At 45.1% G+C, this 16418-nt stretch overlaps 1 protein-coding gene and 1 long non-coding RNA gene across 8 annotated transcripts in view; one reads left to right on the forward strand and one right to left on the reverse strand.

Annotated features, from left to right (window-relative positions):
• LOC138966290 (single-stranded DNA-binding protein 3-like) overlaps window positions 1–16418 on the forward strand; it is a 115955-nt gene that overhangs the window by 53095 nt on the left and 46442 nt on the right. The window lies entirely within an intron of this gene.
• The window catches only part of LOC138966294 (uncharacterized), a 44599-nt gene that overhangs the window by 23523 nt on the left and 4658 nt on the right, over window positions 1–16418 (reverse strand). Inside the window, exon 2 of the long non-coding RNA XR_011455663.1 lies at window positions 14838–15307. This is a non-coding gene — a long non-coding RNA (uncharacterized lncRNA). The remainder of the gene's footprint in view (window positions 1–14837; window positions 15308–16418) is intronic.

Consider the following 16418-nt stretch of genomic DNA (forward strand, 5'->3'; position numbering starts at 1 on the left):
ATGGGTTTTTGCTGGCAAATTGCTGGCAAATTGCTGGAAAAATGATGGCAAGCCATCAAAAAGCCAGCAAATAAATGATGGGTTTTTGCTGGCAAAGTGCTGGCTTGCCAGTGATGGCCCATCAATTTGCCAATGTGCATACGGGTAATATGCCAGCATTGGGCCATAGGTGGGCCTTTGATGGCAGTAGTTCTGGCAACTGGCATTGCCATCAAAACGCCAGCAGTGGCCCAGTTCTGGCATGTTTATTGGGATACCTGCGCAACAGCTTCTTACAGCCTAATCAACTGTGAGCGGTTCTAATACAGTTCGAAGGTTATAGCTGTAAGAGCATCAGAAAACATGAAAGTCTTGCTAGATATTTTAACACACATGAATCCTAGTGTAACAAATAGAATGTTAGGAAATTTAAAAAAATAAAAAATTAAACATTGTCCTATATGGATCAATAGTTTGCTATTACAGTTAAATATTTTTCCATCAAGCACGCAACACTTCAAAAACACAGTCAAGACCTGTTTTATCTTTGCCTGGTTTCATTCCGACTGATTAAACATTGCCTGACAAGGGCGCTTTCGTCGGGAAAAATAATGTTAAGCCCAGCGGGAATCATACATTGCAAATAGCTGGTAAATGGCGCATGATTCCGCTGCTTCACCCCCCCCCCCCCCACCCCCCTCCTCCTGTCAAGATTTTGAATGCAGCCTTTACCTTTCTGTTGCACATGCAATGAGTGCGTTTTGCTGTGCAGTAATGAGCTGATGGGTTCCTTATCTCTGCAGATCAGTGCAAGTATTGTTGGGGGTGGGAGGAGTCTTTTGACTGAATGGCAAGTTTTAAAAGCTAATTTTGTGTGCTGAAATCATGTAACAAACGTATGGTTGTGGTGATAAAGGATAACACCTCTCTCTCTCTCTCTCTCTCTCTCTCTCTCTCTCTCTCTCTCTCTCTCTCTCTCTCTCTCACACACACACACACACACACACACACACACACATACACGTACACACACACACACCCGCGCACAAACACACAGTAAAGGAAAATGTTTTTTTTTTTTTAAACACCCATAAAGCAAGCAGCGAGTAATGTGATTTCAACGTTTGACAGGCAGAAATGGAATTTACATAATCCACTCAATATCTTGGCATAGGATTCGTGCTTTGGCTAATGCAGTGCAATGTGTTTTAACAGAAATGGGTGGAACGGCTTAACCTAATGGAATTGTCTCAGACAGCTTTAAAACTATCATCGATGAAAAAGAAGCTACAGCAAAATCAATAGACTTGAAAAAGTGACATGATCGTAGGAAAAGATAAAATGATGATATAAAGCGTGGTTGGCTGAATTGCAAACATAGACATTTCCTCTATCCTATCGGTTTTGAAAAACATGTTCACACGTTGGGGAGTTGTGTGTGTGTGTGTGTGTGTGGGGTTAAGATAGGAACATTGCCATAGATTGATTCATATCAAACACACACACACACACACCCACACACCCACACACATTCTGGTGCACCATCCATTCAATTAAACTATCTCGGAAAAGTGTGGGTTTTTTTAAACCCACGTCCACATAAAAGCTAATTACTTATCGGCGAGCATGCACGCAGTGCAAATTTAAGAGAAAGCGCCAAACTAGGTTTGGCAGTAGATTAGTCGCTACTACGTAAACATTACTTCAAGCTCAGCAGCAGCTGGTGTTTAATTAAAAATATGGTCAAGTCTTAATTGTATTGCACAAATTACTGTTCAACAGCACAGAAACAGTTCGTGTGTGTGATTGGCTTTTTACGTGGTATTGTACAAGAGAAAAAGCCATTACAAACCTATTAATTTTATTGCATGGTTTTTGTACAGAGCCATAGGAATAGGATAGAAATGACTCAGATCTGGAAATTGGAGTTTTGAAGATAGCTGGGCAAGCAGCACATTTTACCCTGTAGCGAATGTAAGCCTTCATATTGCCGTGTGTGTGTGTGTTTGTGTGTGTGTTTGTATCCGCGCGCACCAGCTTTTCGACATAAAAGAGTATGCGACAAGTACATTCTACTGTCCTCTGTGCATGTTTTCTCGCTTCTGCACTTGCATATTTTATGCATAAAGCGCTACCAAGCTAGGCTGCTAAACTGTGACCTAGTGTCATTCACACACATCACCAACAAAACGGGTGAATTCGGCTGGGTGATAATTCTATGCTAATGAATCTACTCCGGGTGTTTTTGGCCCTTTGGAAGAGTGTTTCCTTTAAGAACCTGCGTTGCCATGCCGACGGAAGCTTTGAGCCCTGAAGTAGTCTCTTCACATTCACTTTCATTAATGCCTTGTGGCCTGTGAGCGCTTTAAGGCCCTTTGACACGCTTTGTCCACTGTTTATTCAGGATCTAGCAACCATGATTATGCCTGGCCCCCTGTGTCACTAGTAATACTAGGATAAAAAAAATGATAAAAAATCTTCAGTTCACTTTTTCACTTCTACGTCTTCATTCCGAGGAGCATATTGCCTGCTTTTGTGCGTGTGTGCAATGCGATAGGGAAAATGATGGCATATTAATGCAAAAAGCGTTTCATGTCAGAGGCAATTTGGAGTGTCTTGTTTGTCCGCCAGCCTTTCCTGCCTTGAATGGAATCTCGAGTTTCAGTGTGTTTTATTACTTCTCTTTCTTCCCCCCGCTCCCCGCCTTCACAGACCCTCACACAACCTGTAGTCTGGTCTCTCGCAATGCACAGGTAGAATTCAGCTTTTCAAACAGTCTGGCGTAATGTCACTTCTGATTTGTGTTTAATGTGCTACTTTGCCATCAGCAATGATTGGCTCTATCAGCCAGAAAGGACATGAAAAGAGAAAAGGCCATTTCGTCGTTTATTAGGATGGCGAAAACGATTTTATTTTATGTAGGGGGAACAAGATTGCTTTGCATCGCATCAAGGCAAATCAGATTAAACTGACTGACGTCTGAATAGGGATTTTAATTTGGAGCCGTAATGGCTTTCGTACACAATCGATTGTCGTCAGGTTTCATGGGGTAAGTGTGTTCGTAAAATTCCACAGGTGCATTCTAAACGTGCGTGTCTACAAAAATTAAAGGCGTCCTAAAAATGTTTTAAAAGAAGTGTTTACACATCAGTGCACATAGTGGTGTGACTTCTTGTAGCTTGCCTTTTCTTAAAGGGGAGTCAGCTTACATGGTTCAAAAAATGGAAGCAGAACAGAGCTTGGCATTTGTTTTTACGTTCCTTTCCAATTGGAATTGGAGTTTCTGCTTTTCCTGACCTCGGCCTTTTTTTGTGCTTCGTTTGGTTTGCAATCAGAACTGCAGCATCCAAGGAATAATTGAATCCATATGGACACAGGGGCGGGAGAAGAAGAAAAAACCCACATGCACAGCCGATGGAAATCACGTTTGTTGGGACAACACACCCCTCATGTGCCTGAAACGGACCCCCATAAATCGCGCGAGACTACACACACGGGACGAGACTGTGTGTCCTGACGGGCCCAGAGTGGGCGACCTGTATGCAAGGGCATGCATCTGTTGGTAGGAAGTAATAGATTTAATTTAGCAAACAGTGGACGCGACCGTCTGTACAGGAAAAGCCAGGCTTCTGATGCATATCAGCCATCCTATTACATCCAGGCGATCGAAGCCAGGAAATTGCCTTCCCTTTGTGGGCCTCTCTAATTCAGCTTGAGCCGTTGAGGGGGCTGAGCTGGGCGGCTGCCGGGCTGCCAGGGACAGATTTGACAGGTCCCAAGGTTGGGCCCGCTCTTTTTGAAGACCCAGGTTTGATTTCACACTCGGCTCAATTTCGCCTGTCAAACCTTCCAGCGCGAGATTTGTTGTGCCCTCATTGGAATACCTTAGCCGCCCGCCCTGCCCCCAACCGCTACCCCCACCCCCCCCCCCCCCTCCTCCGCTTCTACCACACTACGCCACACCTCCACCCCTTGGAAACTGTGATTAAATGGGGGGTTGGGGAGTTCGCCTTGGAACCCAGTGAAGTAGGTCTTCCCGACATTAATTACACGGTTTCCAAAGGACAAACTAGGCTTGTTTGGCTTTCCATTTAGCCGGCTTTCCATTCGTTGTGTGGTTATTGAACTGCTGCCGTGGCTGTGGAGGGGATTTGAACTCTTGAGCAAGGTTTCATAACATTGGCTGAACAGTGCCTGGTGACAAACGAGGGTCGTTATAGCTCGGGCAGTTTTCGCAGGCTTCGTGGGTAGGGTTTTTGAACGGCAAGGTCTGAAAGCGAATCTTCATAACCCTATTTAGACACTGTTCTGTGACAAACGAGAATTTGGTTGTCCACCCCTCTCTCCCACAACACACGCACCCATTTCCAGTGTCCTTCCCCCTTCCCCCTTCCCCTTCCCCTTCCCCTGCAAACTTTTCACTTCAGCCTGCTAGCCGGCTGTACCTTGACGGACGAAGCGGGGCAGAAAATTGGCGAGGCTTCTCTGGAGGATAGCTTGTACAGCCAGGCTTTGCCTCATTGCCTCCCTTTGTGCCGCCTCCGGAGTGATTCGCCCATAATTGCCTCCCAGAACTTGCCTGTTAATTGCCTGCCTGCCTCCGATACACCTTTCATTTTTCATTTTTCCACTCCAGTGCGGATCGAATCGCTCCCACAAGACGGTGGACCTTGAGGGGGTTGGGGGAAGATAACTCCAGCTTGCTGCTGTGTCTATTCCTCGGTCGCCTCCTCGTTCTTCATTGGGCCTGTCACCCACGTACGGAATCCAAATCTAGGAAGAAGCGAGCTAGCTTGCACGACTTGTGAAAGCTTTGTAGCTCTCGATGAATGTTTTCTGAGCAAGGTTCTGTCCGTGAAAGTTGTGTACAGTTCAGGCGCGGTCGCGGCAGACTCCCTTATTTTTAAGGGAGGGAGAACTTGAGCTCCTGTCAGTCACTCCAGTACACGCGTTCGGAATGCACGAAAAGCGAGTGCTTGATACGGTTAATTAAACACTTCCCTCGGCCTATGGAAATTTGACACTGAGAGCCGAAAGCGCCGCTCCTGTGCCCAGACAATAAAACAAGAGGCACATACAATACACACGCACTGGGGTAGAGGCATAGATATATAGAATGTATTCTATATCTCTGTGGGTAGAAGAGACGAAATAGGTGAACAAGAATAATCAGATATGTAATAGTTTTACTGCATTATAACAAACATTTAGTGTTAATGCTACTACATTTAAATTAAAGCCATGTTTTTTTTAAGGTGTGACGTCATTTTCTGTTTTTGTTTTTGTTTTTGTATCCGGGGTTGTAAGAATGTACATGACAAATACAGAAATGTGATCATGCAGGCGAGTTGCAATGATACAGGCAACACAGATTCCAGGCAGTTCGAGTTCATCATTGTCTGCTGTTGGTCTTTGAGCAGTCGCTGTTATTCAGAATAGTCCGGCGCCTGTGGGTGGACATGAATAGCGAAAGCTGTTCCGAGAAGGGTTTAAAAAAATTTATCAATTTTAAAAGGAATATAAAAAGGGAAAACATCAATCTACATACAAGTAAAAGCTGTCTGTCGTGAAAAAGGTCAATGTATTCAATGTTTTCCTTACACACTGGGCCGTGTAAATGAGAAATCATACATCTCAGCAACTTTTCAGTAAATGCGATACATGCAGATACACACACGAAATCAGCAGCAGCATGAACGGAAAGCCGAATTTTGGTGGAGTCCTGACTTGGGTGTCAAGATAATTGGTGGGGTGGGGTGGGGCTGAATTGGTATTGGGAATACAACATAATTATTCCCACTGTTCATGTCACTACTGGAATTGTGAGTGTGCCTTATTTCAGTTTGTGAACAATTGTGTAATGTAAATACTTTTTGTTTGATAACAATTTCATGTCTGGGTGGGTTTGCTTTTTCCACTTGGGACACATTTTGTCGCTGGGCCATTGCTGTTTTGGCGTCTGCTTTTGTACATACCATTTTTCTGTCTGTCATTGGTTTGATCATTTTGATGAGCTTTGAACGGTTATCATCTTCGTTATGTACACAAAAGACCAAATTCAGTATTACATTCCGGAAAGTGTCATTATTTGTTAGTATGTTTACTTTCATGATATGCATAAGGTAAACGCTGATAATGGCTTTTGTGATTTGTATTTTTTTGTTTAACTATGTTTACAAACATGCGTCCCATTGTATGTATGATTACTCTGTATCTCTTGCTCTTGTTCAATGTTCAGAAACATACCTTTGTCACAATCATTATTAAAGGTACTGAACTTGTCAAATCCAAGTGCACGGAGCCCTTGGGGCTTTTAGTCATACCTCAGGCAGGTGGGTGTAAAAATCAAGGGTCTGCCAAACCCGGCAAATGCTGTAGGCAGCCCAGAGATCCCTTGGGTTTGTTTTACTACCATAGGAGGATTTTTGAACTGTAAATGCACTCACCTGCAACAAAAACGCAAAACGAAGGCTGTGAGCTGCACTGTGCCTTTAAATTTCACTTTAAAATGCTGACGTTTTGAAAGTTGTGTTGTTACGCGACTTGAGTTGCTGCATTGAGACAGCTTGGTTTTGCTGAGGTTTCTGGCCTGGTGGTTTGGAGCCTGTATCGATACTGAGCTAGCCATTTGTTTTGGGTTGGTGTGTGAGTTCAGGTGTTTTATGTGTTTTGTTTGCACTGGTGTGTTGTTGTTGTTTTTAAACATGTCTTCATTTCCTTGACAGTTTATTGTGATTTAGAAGTGGATGGATATCATGTTTTCCATTTTTAGTTCATGCTTGCACAGGATTTACGTAAGCTCCTTAAAGGCATATGTACGCGCTCCCGTGTTTACAAAGTGTAGTTTGCCCATAATCGATGTCAAACGCACCATAAGACCATGTAATGACGATATGTCGCCATGCGCGGACCATATACATGCATTACAGCTTGTTTTAGAGTCTCAAAAACTTTGGATGTAAACAAAGACGCGGAGTTATTTCCCTTGCGTCAACGCTACCTCTGTTGGCAAATCTATAAATAGGACGATCCAGATCAAAATGAAAATTAACATATCTCAACATTGAAGGGGTCCTAGACCACAATATTTTGCAGGGAACTTAATTTAGCATGTCTCCAGCTGTTGGTAAAGCAATTAGCGTGTATAGTCATCGAGTACATATGGCTTTAAGTCTATTGACTTTTCACCATGTTTGATTTCTCACTTGTTTTGCTGTCTGTTGTCTCCCCCCCCCCCTCTCTCTCTCTCTCTCTCTTTCTCTCTCTCTCAGTCTCTGTCTCTCTCCCTCTCTGTCTCTCTCCGTCTCTCTCTCTCTCCCTCTCTCTCTCTGTCTCTGTCTCTCTCTCTCTCTCTCTCTGTGTGAGTGTGTGTGTGTGTATGTCTCTCTCTTTGTCTCTTTCTGTCTCTCTCTCTCTCTCTCTCTGCAGCTGCAGGGGTTTCCCTCTTTCTTAAAAAATAATTGAACTCAGTTTACAATGATGCCAGAACGATATCGTTTGTTTTGTTCTGTCTGTCTCCCCCTTTCTCTCTCTCTCTCTCTCTCTCTCTCTCTCTCTCTCTCTCTCTCTTTCTCTCCCTTTCTCTCTCTCAGTCTCTCTCTCTTTCTCTCTCTCTCTCCCTGTCTGTCTGTCTCTCTCTCTCAGTCTCTCTCTCTGTGTGTGTCTCTCTCTCTTTGTCTCTCTGTCTCTTTCTCTCTCTTTGTCTCTGTATGTCTGTCTGTATGTCTGTCTCTGTCTCTCTCTCTCTCTCTCTCTCTCTCTCTCTTTTTTTTCCCTTCACTTTTAGTTTAAAACTGTCAACACATTTTCCTAGCACTGTGAACACATTTTTCGATGTCAGTTTTGATTTGTTTTGTTTTAATTTGCTTGCTGGGGATTTTTTTCTTGTTTTGTTTTGCCACGATCGCCTACCCTATCAATGTATGACTCCATGCTGTTAAAGAATGTGAAGGAATGTTTAGGATTTTGAACGGGAGCAATATCTTCCAAACGGTAACCGAGTCGAGATAATAGAGCATAATTACTTCTTCAATATTGAGCACAGACATATTTGTCGGAGAATGCAAAGATAATGTAAATAATATGTGTGTGTTGAACTGTTACTTAAGTCAACTAATTCAATTGAAGTAGATTTAGTAAGATGTGAGAGAGAGTGTGTGTGTGTGTGTGTGTGTGTGTGTGTGTGTGTGTGTGTGTGTGTGTGTGTGTGTGTGTGTATGTGTGTGTGTGTGTGTGTGTGTGTGAGTTTGAATAATGAGAGAAAATCGCCCGCCTTTTACGTGTATCCGTGTTTCTGATTGTGGTGGTGTGTGTGTGTGTGTGTGTGTGTGTGTGTGTGTGTGTCACGTGTGTGTGTATATGTGTGTATGTGTGTGTGTGTTTGTGTGTGTGTGTGTGTGTGTGTGTGTGTCTGTTATTGCTGAGCATAAGTCATAATGATTCAAAAAGTTCAGAAAGCCTGCACTTGGTCAGATTTGTATCTTTCAACCTTTCAGCTGAGTAAACTTTGATCAGTCTTTCTGTGCTCGAAGTAAAAAAAAAAAAAAAAAAAACGGGCCTGGTTTGAGCAGTGACACAGGGAAATCTGTACAGCAAACCTCTGCAGCCCTTCACAGAGAGAAATTCTCTCCAGAGTCTTCGGAGTTGTCAGCGTTTGGAAACTTGATAGTCTGCTACAGACGGTGCATGGGAAAGTTCTTGACCGCAGCATGGCCGGTCAAAATAACACACTGGGACCAAAGGCAAGCGGCGGTGGAGCTTAATTGATACCGACATGGTTACTGCACAAACGGCCAGCTAAGCCACTCCCCCTACTGGCACGTGCGAGCACTGCGTGGCGCGTGCTGCGACCGCGCCTAGACTGTGTACCTCTCAAGTGTTTTTCTAAGCAAGGTTCTGTCCGTGAAAGTTGTGTACCTCTCTCAAGTGTTTTTCTAAGCAAGGTTCTGTCCGTGAAAGTTGTGTACCTCTCTCAAGTGTTTTTATAAGCAAGGTTCTGCCCGTGAAAGCTTTGTACTTCTCTAGAGTGTTTTCTGGGCAAGGTTCTGCACAGAGTGCAGGTCGAAAAATAGCTGGAGGGAACACGTTGCCCTTACGATAATAAGACTCGTTCATCGCCGTTCCCCTTGGTATAGTTTAACCTGCAGACAAGGCATGACAAAAACAACACCAGCACTGTGTTTTTACAGCAATTATATGCTCTTTTTGTGCACTTTTCATCAACAAGCCTAGCACAAACCCCAGTATGTGGATTTGTTTTTTTAATTGACAACTCATCATGTCAACACAGCTTCATAAGTGTGTGAAGAGAAAAGACGAAATACCAGGCTTCATCGCACAGAACGCTTGCTGCATACAGCAACACGCAAAACGAGACGGTACTCATTAACAGGGAGGGTCTAAAAGTACAGGGGCTTTCAGCGTTACAGGGGGAAGATGGCCTCCACTTCATTACCGGCAATAGACGAACACGAATAATGGTGATCGATTACAGCAAGCTGTCTTGCGAGGAGGTAGGGACCGGGGGATTGATTATTAACGACACTCGTCGGCAAATCTGGGCGGCATTGGAAGCGGTTTGTCTCACAAGATAAGGGCTTTTAATGAGATTAGTCCCGCCTGTGACAATGAATGCGTTTCCATAGCCGGCGTGATGTCGGTGGTATTCTGGAACTCGATTCGTGGACTAAATACTAGACTGAGAACTGGTTTTGGAAGAACTATCACCACTACTCCCCCACCCCCTTGACATGAACGATTTTCACAATCCCCTCCCCCCTCCCAATACATTTTACAGAGGCAAACAGTTCCGAATCGGTCGTTATACAATGGAGGAATACAAAGCCATGTATTAAACTGGCCCCTGCGTATTTTCAAGCGATTCCACTGTCTCGTCGCCATAAATATTTCGCCTGCATTGCACAGCTGCAGTGCGACAGGCGCGCCAGAACAACTTGGCCGGTTGGCGCAATAATAAACACTCTGTTCTGTTCAGTGTTACGGCTGTAAGTCACTGTGCAGTAAAATGTGGAAGGCATCAGAAAGCAGTCGATTCTCTTCTGTTTTATGGCTATTCACACTTGTGCAGTAAAACCTTGTACATTGTTAACGAGGCTATATAATCATATCACAAATTAATACATTCATACCAATAGATTGCATCAAAGATACTCTACTGCCTGGCGTAGCAGCAGAATATTCAAGTTTCCATCGCATTGCAAAACAAAACCAACAAAAGATGGCATTTATAAAATATGCATGAACACCAACTTCATGTGTTCATCATTTGGAACGAAAAGGTATTCGAGTGTTTACAGTGGCATCGGGTATGGCTGGTATCCTTTTACATCAATTCGAGTCTTTAGAGAAGTTTCACCGGGTACGGTTGACATCCCTTATATATCTATTCGAGTATTTACAGAAGCTGAGAAGGTTCACCCGGGTATGGCTGGTATTCTTTTACATCAATTCGAGTATTTACACCGGCTATGGTTGGTATTCTTTTACATCAAGCTTATCCCCTTCTACAGAAGAGGTCTGACTTGGCTTCTCTCTCGGGACAGGTGTGCCGAAAACTCCCCAAGACGCACCGACCTTTGCAGCAATCCGCAGGGGAGGAGGAAAAACAATAACGGATATCATTCTCACAGGGGTCACGTGATGCCTGGGATGTTTACACTTCTGGGTCCATATTTTCAAAACAGATCTCCATCTCATATTGTTCCTCCCCTCCCCCCCCCCCCCCTCCCTCCCCCACATACTCAGGTGCTGAAAAGCCGCATAGCTGTGACGGTGCATAGATTCCATACAAGTGCGTAAAGCAAAATATTTCACTTCAGTTTTGAGGAGGGATGTATCCCATTCGCGATATTCTCTCTTTCTGTATATCTAGTGATAACGGTTGACACAAACCGCAGAAGAATATAGAATATTTATACTTGAGACAGTTCAAAGAAATGCAGTTCGAAAAGAGATAGCAGTAACTTCGTCGGTATGCACTTGACAAATACTCCACACTCCTAATTTGCGGGGGGGGGGGGGGGGGGGGGACAACACTGGAATGTTTGCTTGGATACTGTCAAATGCAATTCACACGACCGCGGCGGGAAGATATCGAAGCTCGTCGATATCATGCATAAAATATGCAGTGTGTGAGTGTGTCCGCGGCGGGAACATATCGAAACTCGTCGATATCATGCATGAAATATGTACTGTGTGTGAGTGTGTGTGTGTGTGGAAGCTCGTCGATATCATGCATAAAATATGTGATGTGTAGTGTGTGTGTGTGTGTGTGTGTGTGTGTCGTGACAAGCCATCGTTCCTACAGAGAGGGTCGTGCAGCACGTCCCCCCCCGTGCCTCGCGTATCACCACAGCGGAGGGTGTAGGGTTTCAGCAAACAAGCCCCAAGACCTTCCACAAGCCCACCAGGGCTTTCCTGCAGATTTGTCATTGGCCTAATGGGGTCTGGATTTCGCTCTATCTGCTTGTCTAGCCGGTCCTCTTGCCCCGGAGAGGATCACACAGATCCTCTTCCCTTTTGATCTCGAGGGGAAACCCGCGGTCGTCGTGCAGCGAGAGAGCTGAGTTGAATGTGGCTGTTCTACACGGTTCTACACAATCCTCCGCTGTTTTAATGGACTGCAGCGCATTTCGTTCTGTCGCGAAACTCTTACATTTTGTCAGAGGTGAAATGTGGCTGTTCTACACAACCCTGTAGCGCATTTCGTTCTGTCGCGAAACTGTTACATTCTGTCAGAAAGAGAGGAGGAGTCGACGGTCTTTGTACGATGAACTTGAGTGCTTACTTCTGCTTGAAGAACTGTTGAACCGCCTTGGGGTGGGGGGTAAAGAGACTGTTTAGTAAGAGAAACCTAATACATATATCATCGCATTCTTGGCTGAAAGTGAAACTCTACTGCAGTGACTGATTTCGTGGTACATGTAACCTTTGAATGCCAATACAGAGGTCACCAGGGTTACGTTGATTCAAGCTTCATAGCACCTGTCATAGTTCTACCTGTGATGATACAGATAGTGAATATTGCTTCTTTTTTTTGTGGTGGTTTATCAGGCATCTGTAAAAAATCTGTTGAGTGAATTCTAAAATGAACCGATTGCCTTAACAGAACAGGTGCATTTATCGTGAAACTTACACCTTGCGACCCACCTACCCACCCCAACCCAAAGCGTTTTCCTGTTGCAATAGAAACACGAGTGCAGGTAAACCTGAGATTGGTAATAACAGCAAGATGCCGTTCACTTTTACCTGTCATTGAACCGAACACTGCTGTTTAGCGCGTTAACACCTCAACCCTGTTAATAGACTGCAGATGTTTTGTCAAAAAAACGACACTAAAAACACACGGGTAATGGGTAACGCGGAGGGGGGGTGGCGGTCTTGTGGTAAAGCCATCGAGAAAGCAGGGAGGTTCAAGGCCCGGTATCTGTACGGTGTTTTTACCTGTCAACTAACAGTTGGAGAAATGCGAACAGCAGATGGTTTTCCTACAGGGCTTTTTTTTTCAACCCTTCTTCTTCTGCAGTACAGTGGCTGTTGTCTCAACCATTCAGCTTGGAGGCAGGCAGAACCGACAGGGAGGGGAGGGCCAAAATCGGGAGTGGAGTCGAGGTGGCTGTTTGTTGAGCTCTTTACAGGAATTTGCAAAAAGTTTATGAGAGCGAGTATGCCATTACTGTGTCAGATGTCAGAACCGCCCGCGTAATCGTTCATAGACAAAAGCTTTTTAAAGGAGCAGGCAGACAAAGAAGAAAAACAACAGCATCTGGCTTTTGCCATTGTTTACTACCTGGGATTTCCCCCTGTCCTGACATTCATTCCCATTGCGCTTTCCATCTGGACCCCCTTTTTGGGCTGGCGCACAAGGAAAAGCGCGCGAGTTCACTCGGACAGAAAAAAGAAGCGCATTAATAATGTAATCCCTGTTTTGACAAATGCAGGCATTTGATCTCCCTCAGGCCAAAAGCAGGCTAAGGGTAATCACTCTTGGGCTGCCAGTCTCTCCCAAGATACAAAGTTTGCTCAGAAAGAGAGAGAACCAAATGAGATTTGAGGGGTTGGAGCGTAAGAGGGAGAGAGGAAGGAGGAGGAGGAGAGACGAGTTGAGGGTATAGGGGGTAAATTTGACCTGCTCTGTCAATCTCATTGATCAGTCGAAGGTGTCGAAGAGAAAGGTGGGGGGGGGGGGGGGTATTGGAGGGAGGAGCTGAGTTGATCTGGTTTCCTCTTCAAATGGAGAGGGGTCTCCCTGGAGTACAGAAGCCTGCCCGAGACTTCAGCCTTATTAATCTGCTTGATGGAATTTCAAGAGTGCCCTTCTTTCCCCCCTACACAGCCGAGTCTCACGTGCCAGTGTCCCTTTTCGCGGCCACGCTGCTTCTCTGGTCGTAAAAAGGCCTGCAGATTGAGGCGACAGCCACTGAAGTCATTGCAACCACACACTCTCAGTGCTAGTTCATTCCAAGCCTCAGTAATACAGGGTGAAAGGACTGCAAAGATCCTATCTTGGTCAGTTCTGATTGCTCCGTTTCTAAAGTTGAGGTTGGGGAACGGAGAGGGATGAGCATACAGCTATGATGTCAAATGTCATTTCCCTGTTTCCTCACTTGCCTAAAAACTTCGATTCCAATCATAAACTTGTTAGAGGACAGCTGCCAATGCCAGTTCCGCCCTTCAGGTTAAAAGTGCAGATTCGTCTGAAGGTAAAAAGTGCAGATTTGGCTTCCAGTTATTTCATGTACAAAAGTGCACTGCAGATTTAGCTTGCAGTTATGTCATCTGCGAAGTGCAGGTTTAGCTGTTGCAGTTATTTCATCCGCAAAGTGCAGATTCAGCTGTTGCAGTTATTTCATCCGCAAAGTGCAGATTGAGCTGTTGCAGTTATTTCATCCGCAAAGTGCAGATTCAGCTGTTGCAGTTATTTCATCTTCAAAAGTGCAGATTGAGCTGTTGCAGTTATTTCATCTTCAAAAGTGCAGATTTAGATGCAGTTAGCTGCAAATATCTCATCTCCTACATCTTGTTCCTACCTCCCCTCCGACGTCTTCCATCTCAAGGGCACGAACATCGACGTTGACGTATATCCGATTTTCGCACTTGGAACAGCTTGCGCTATAAAACGCGCCGAAGTAAAACGACAGCCTTTGAAAGTCGACAGTTATGGCAGTGTGCAGAATGATGTTTCGGGGAATTAAATCCCAAGTGGTGAAATATCTGATAGCCTAGAAGAGCCTTTATGGCGCAGGAGAGGAAAACGGTTCAAAAGCACATTGGTAACAAGGGGGATAATAGGGGGAAGGGAAGGAAGGGGGAGGCAAACTTCGCGGTCTCAGGCCCCCAAATCCCCTTGTTGGAAGCAGTCTAGTGCTTTATCACATAAAGCAATTCCTGCGTGCGGGAGATAAAGCGATTGTGACCCAAATGGCATGACAGAGTTTTCGTTTGACATTTTTGTGGGGTGGGCTAAGTGCATCAGCCTCTCTGATCTGTCTGTCACTGAGAAATTACTCTGTGGAGAGAGAGAGAGAGAGAGAGAGAGAGGGGGGGGCTTAGCTAGCTGTTTGCCACCAAACCTCTGTGAATTCCCAGCACAGTACTCAATTACCTCTACACTCTCTTTCGACTGTGTCAACAGTGAACTTGTTTGGCATTCGCAACACATGCGCGAGGGTTAAACCAAAAAAAGTGCTTGTTTTCTTCTCTTTTTATCCACCAATTTCAGACAGTGTCGAAAGAAAACATTCCTGATTTTCCAAGCAACCTCAAACAACATTCCAAATTTCCGGAGCAGTGGCTTTAGTGGGTTGGTGTTTCGTGGGTGTATATTTGTATGCACTTACCTTCAGTCGTAGCTGTTTGGGCTCAGGGACGTGAGTGTACTCCGCGCCGGGGCCGACTTCCAGTCCACCTTTTTATGTCTGGACCCATGGGATGATTTCAGGACGGCTTTCATCACCAGACCGACGAATAACACTCTCTGTTTTGGGCACAGGTCACTCCATATTGTCGGTCTGGTTTTGGCGTACTACGCTCCTTACTTTCGATGAAATGCACTCTTCGTTGTTTGGACGTAATTCACTATGCATTTTCGGTGTCGTTTTCATCCGTAATCCAAAACGTTGACCAGGTAATCCATATTTCTGAAGACAGTGAAACGTAGGTCCTGAAACACACTTTCACAGATCCGCGAAAGAACTTCACCACAGCACATTTTCAACACTATAACTAGGTCGCACTGAGCACCTGTCGCTAACGTTGAAACTCCTCCTTCTCTCCTCGGGTGCCCCAGAGATTCGCCCCGCGTGGCAATCTGAAAGCAATGAATTATCAAGAGTGTTAATCTTGAAAGGCTCGTGATAGGATAGAATTTATCTTGAACACATCACTCGTCTTTCCGTTCCTACCACACTGACTCACTCGCTCGCTCTCAGTGTTGCAAGAGAAAAGAAACTTCCTGCACACGGGGTATTAAACTTCAATGAATATTCACGAGGATGATAGAAAGCCTATACATACATACACCCTCACAAACATGGAATTATTAGTTGGAATAATTAATCTTGGAAGCGACGCCGGACACCCGAGTTAGCGCGTTCACAGTGATCCATTCCCAGCCGATTCCTCATGCCGCCTTTTAACTGTGATATTGTGGAAGGAAAATTAATAAAGCGAGGAGTCGTTCTGGCTCCGACGAATTCACGCCGTGACACTGTGGGAAGTGATAGATCTTGGCGTTTGGTGAAAGGGAGTCGCCGCAGAAATTTCTAATACAGGAGGGGCCCCTTACTCGAGTGAAAGGAACAAATTGCGAGTAAACTTTGCGGAGGGAGCGCGAGTAAGCGACTTGTCAAGCGCTCTTCTGCCTCAATGGCTGCTCGTTGGGCATGAATACATCCCAAATGAGCTGGTTGAGCCAATATGTTGACAAGAACCTCCAGCAGTATGTGGGCAACAAGATCACTTCAATTATGCTACAGCTTTTCAAGAGGAGTGAAATGGGTAGGGGAGGAGGTTGGGGGGGGGGGGGGGGTTTAAGGGCGAGGAAAAAACACTTTCGTAACTCCTTGGTAACGCACTTGGGGTATCAGCACTTCATTCCAAATCGTTTCGCCGAGCAGAATAGGCAACGATGCACTTGCAGAGCAGACGAGGGGAAAGCAAAGGGTGGTGGGGGAGTAGAGGGGTGGGAGGGATAGCAAAAACACACCGGCGAGAGGGCAGGTATTTCACGAGACTCTGTGTCAACAGTTGCCAGTCTTCTCTCGAGTCGGCTTGTAGATCTCCCGAAACTGCCCCGGCCCTGTGCGTGTTTGGGAAGAATTGATAGGCCTGTTGGTCTTTCTTTTGCCGACAGCTAAGACATTTGTTTGAAACTCGCTCTGGCAGCCAGGTAGGCTGCGTTGTTGTGCTGTCTGGTGCAT

Source organism: Littorina saxatilis, linkage group LG5 (genome assembly GCF_037325665.1).
Source record: "Littorina saxatilis isolate snail1 linkage group LG5, US_GU_Lsax_2.0, whole genome shotgun sequence".
NCBI lineage: Eukaryota > Metazoa > Mollusca > Gastropoda > Littorinimorpha > Littorinidae > Littorina > Littorina saxatilis.